Source organism: Dipteris shenzhenensis, chromosome 8, assembly GCF_047967505.1.
Source record: "Dipteris shenzhenensis isolate YYH24624 ecotype China chromosome 8, Dip_SZ_1.0, whole genome shotgun sequence".
NCBI lineage: Eukaryota > Viridiplantae > Streptophyta > Polypodiopsida > Gleicheniales > Dipteridaceae > Dipteris > Dipteris shenzhenensis.
The window spans coordinates 23,899,764-23,904,232 of NC_141603.1; the positions used below are offsets into that span (position 1 = coordinate 23,899,764).

At 38.7% G+C, this 4,469-nt stretch overlaps 1 pseudogene; it reads right to left on the minus strand.

The window, feature by feature from the left end:
- Positions 1 to 2,334: 2,334 nt before the first annotated feature.
- LOC147899311 (uncharacterized) lies at positions 2,335 to 3,214 on the minus strand (annotated as a pseudogene).
- Between the last annotated feature and the right edge of the window lie 1,255 nt (positions 3,215 to 4,469).

Below are 4,469 nucleotides of genomic sequence, written 5' to 3' on the forward strand. Positions count from 1 at the left end.
CAATAACTTTTATTCTACTAAATGGAACAAATATCTGAATACATCAATAGATAGATCTTGAAAAGACAAAGATTTTGATATAAGTTTCATTCAAAATGGAGCTTGGAACAGAAAGTTATGATGGTTTTACGAAAGGTTCTCAAAACTTCTCCAAACGACAGACCCAACCACTCAAACAATAATAACTTTGTTCTACTAAATGGAACAATTATCTGAATACATCAATAGATAGATCTTGAGAAGACGAAGATTCTGATATAAGTTTCATTCAAAACGGAGCTTGGAGTAGAAAGTTATGACCATTTTACGGAAAACTATCAAAATTGTCCATACCCGACTGCAGTTATGGAAAGGGCAACGATCTCCTTCAGTAGAGAGGTAGCTTCCAAGATACATGGCAAATTGAGGTCACCCAGGGAATTAGAGAATACCCTTAAAACAGATCTAGAAATGACTCACTCATGTGGGTACACTAAGCTTTAGAGCAAGGAGAGAGGAGATGGAAGAAGGATGAGGAAAGAGAAGCATGAACTTTATTCAAAACATCAGAAGCAAGAAGAGGGATACAAAGTGAGAGCCTAATGATCTAGGGAGAAGGGAAGAGATAGGCAAAGCTAGATACAAGTGATGGCATAACTACAATGAGAAGAACCAGATGATGGAGAGGGAGGAGAGAGGTCTCTTTTATAGGGCAATTCTCACCCTCCTTCACCTTGTTATATTTTCAGCCAGTAGATTCCTTCACCCCCTGGTGACATAAGGACATGGGTCACCATCAAATGTCCTTTTGGGCACATTTTGACAAGTGTCCCATCACAAGATCCTCATGACTCTTTAAAATTTGAGAAAGTCAAGAGTCTTTCCCCTTGGAGCCCATAGGGACCCTTTCCTTTCCATATGTCAACATCCTCCATATACCACCTTGGAATTCTAGAAGGATTCCTCTTGACTTTACACTCTTCCACACTCCTCCACATGCCCTCCATGTGCTTGGCATGTGCTCTCCATATTATTTTAGTACATTATGGAGGCCATGCAGTCATCTGGCCCACTCAAAATACATGACTCATTTCTATTTTCCCAATTACAAAGCAAATAATATATCTCTCAAACCATTCTATCCCTAAACCAAGGTATTTATAATTCATACCCATGGTATTTACAATGATGCACTCCACTCATAATCACATTTGTAATCATTTTCACTAATTATTCTAATTAGTGTCAAACCCACACCAACATAACAGGTGGTAGCTACCACCACACATAATTTTACCCAGGTGGTTAAGCCATAAAATAGTTGGTAGCTAGCATCATGAGAGAGATCACCTACTCTGGGGGAAATTAATGGCAACCACATAAAATGACATTTGTGACAATATTAACCCTCTTCTTTGACACTAGGGTAGCATGAGGGTAGCATGAGGCACCTTGACTCCATGCACCTAAATGTGGATGCCTATTCATCACAAATGTGTAAACCTATTCTACATTAAGTGCCCCATTTTCATATATTGCAAATGAGATCAAAGTCATGAAAAGAACCAACTAAAACAGAGAACAGAATGTATTTCATTTAATGGAAGTTATCAAGAAAGTAAGCGATAGCCTACACTTGTTCCTATTTTTTATCTCCACTAGCTTCTTGGATTATGTGATAGCATTGTATTACATGATGCTTGTTCTACATATCAAATGGAATGCTGTTATAAACAGCTTCATACACTTCAGAGGACAATACATATGTTCTCACACGTCCTTCCTACTCCATTGGAAACTTGATAGCTTTGACAAGGTGGGACTCGATGAAGACTTCAGGCTCCAACCTCAAAAGCATATACTCGTATGGATTTCCTTGAGTTTTCTTGTACCAAAATCCCCTGACCACAAATGAGCCTCGACCACAAACATTCCCCCATGCATCTTTAAGTGAAACATTTGCCTTTTCCTTCCCCTATGTGCATTTTAGAATATAGAAATCCACAAGCTCATCATTGTTAGGAGGAGCTATAACAGCAAAATTATCACCAACACAAAGTGCATCAGTCAAGGCATCATGATGTCCTATCATAAGTTTCATCCTCATCTTCAATGATATTCTCTAAGGGTTGTAGGTTAACATACTCCCAAAAAGGCATGTGTGATGTATTGGAACACCTCCTCCATTTTCCAGGTGCAGGCACTACAAAAACACAAAAATTGTCTGCACCTTAACACTGTTCCATTTGTTAAAGAATAGCCTGACACACAATGCAACTCACGCAAATTAGGTACAGCTTTACAATCCCAATTCCTACTTTTGTCCACATCACCTTCTTTGATTTCCCAAAACACTCAGGTAACGGGTCGAGTCTTTGAGGGATAGGTGGCATCAGCCCCTTCGAAAAATGTCTCTCTTAGAAATAACACCACTTCATTTGCACATTGGAGCTTTGCACCATTTGTCTCTAGCTTCTCATGAGTGAGATGCCTTTTAAGAACAACCCCTACACCATCGTGTTCACCCTTTCCATGTCCTAAACCAAAAAATTTATGTGTCATTTTCATTCGTGTCATTGTGCCATATCGAGCAACAAAGTAAAAAGGCCTCTTTGCTTTGAACTGTGAGGCTAGTCCATCTGACCACACCCAATGTTCCTTGACCTGAATCCCTTGATCTTTCGGCCATTTATAATGGAGCATAAAGCAATGCTGAACAAAAAGAGTGTCATGCATCCTATCATCAGATATATAAAAGTGATAGTATTTGTGGATGATGCCTACAATACACACATATGTAATTTGGACAAAGATTGCAACTTGGTTGGAGTGCCAATGCATGGATTGGATCTCGTTTTGTTCTTTGAAAGCGTAGTTTTCTGCAAAATCCATGAAGTACCACCACTTCTTTGGGGAAGTGAACAAGACACTCCTTGAATTGCTCTGCCTGCCATTTGTAGACAAAGTTATCCTTTATAAACTTGTTCAAGTGGTCCTTAAATATTACCAAAAGCTACCTACATTGCATCTCTTTGAATGAAAGAACTTTAATTTTTTTCTTTTTTCCATCAATTATGGTTCCAACTTGGACATCCTCAAATATATTTACACACACTGTACATGCAGTAAATGATTCCTCCCTTGGGCAGCATGCCATTTTTCTTGCTCCACATGAAGAGCATTGTCCCATCAAGCATTTAAGGGCATGGTAGCTGGCACAGTTTGATTTCAAACAAAGGACAGATTACCAAAGCACAATTATGCCTGCGAAAGTTTTCACACATGCATTGCAACTATCACCTGAACCACAAATTTCACATCTCTGCAATTGCACTCTGCTCCATGCACACCAAAAGAGACCTGTCGTAAGTGGTTTACAGCATCCTTCAAAAAAGACATCTACACATGTGTGATGTAGCAACAAGTGTTCCAATCCTAAAGCTTGCGCACAAAGTAAGGCTTCAACTTCTCAAAGGCCCTTTGGTGAATTTGTACCTCTGGGTGGCTCTGCTTGAAGGCAAGAAAGAACTCCACCTACATTAAACATATTAGTTTGTTAGTACTAGTTAAACATATTAGTTTGTTTTAACTCGTTAAAGTTATCTGAAAACGTCAATAGATAGGCAGTTTCAAGTTTGCCTATGACAAGCAAAAGGATGAAATTGATACTTCTCGTGTTCTTGTATGTACTGGCAAAAGAATACCTACCATTGTTCTGTTAGTGGCAAGAAGTTGTAGTTGGTAAGTACCACTATGCTAGTGCCTCCAACAAGCACACGAGTAGCTACTATTCTATCATGCAAATTGAATATCTATAACATGAATTAAGTGCCATGTATTGAGCATGAAAGCACGTACTCAATCAATGTAGCTGATGAAAGCATCTCGTAAGTTATTTTTTTAAATAAGCATCGAATCTTGAGAGCATCGTGGTCCATCCAATGATGTTTAATGTGGTCACCTTTGGAGATGTACAGATAAACTCTTTAGTGGAAAGTAGTTGCAGTTGGGAAGTACCACTATGCTAGTGCCTCCACCAAGCACACGAGTAGCTACTATTCTATTATGCAAATTGAATATCTATAACCTGAATTAAGTGCCACGTATTGAGTGAAAACACGTACTCAATCAATGTAGCTAATGAAAGCATCTCGTAAGTTATTTTTTTAAATAAGCATTGAATCTTGAGTGCACCATGGTCCATCCAATGATGTTTAATCTAGTCACCTTTGGAGATGTACAGATAAACCCTTTGGTCACCATACTTCAAAGCTGAATTTTTTCTTCATTACCAAATAAATTGTATTTTTAAGTTATGGCTGCTCTCCCTTAGTGGCAGCAAGTGGTAGCTTCCACTCGAATAATTTCCTCGCTTAGTGGCAGCAAGTGGTAGCTTCCACTAAAATAATTTCCTCGCTTAGTGGCAGCAAATGGTAGCTTCCACTCAAATAATCAATGTACCTGATGAAAGCATCTCCAAATTTACATTT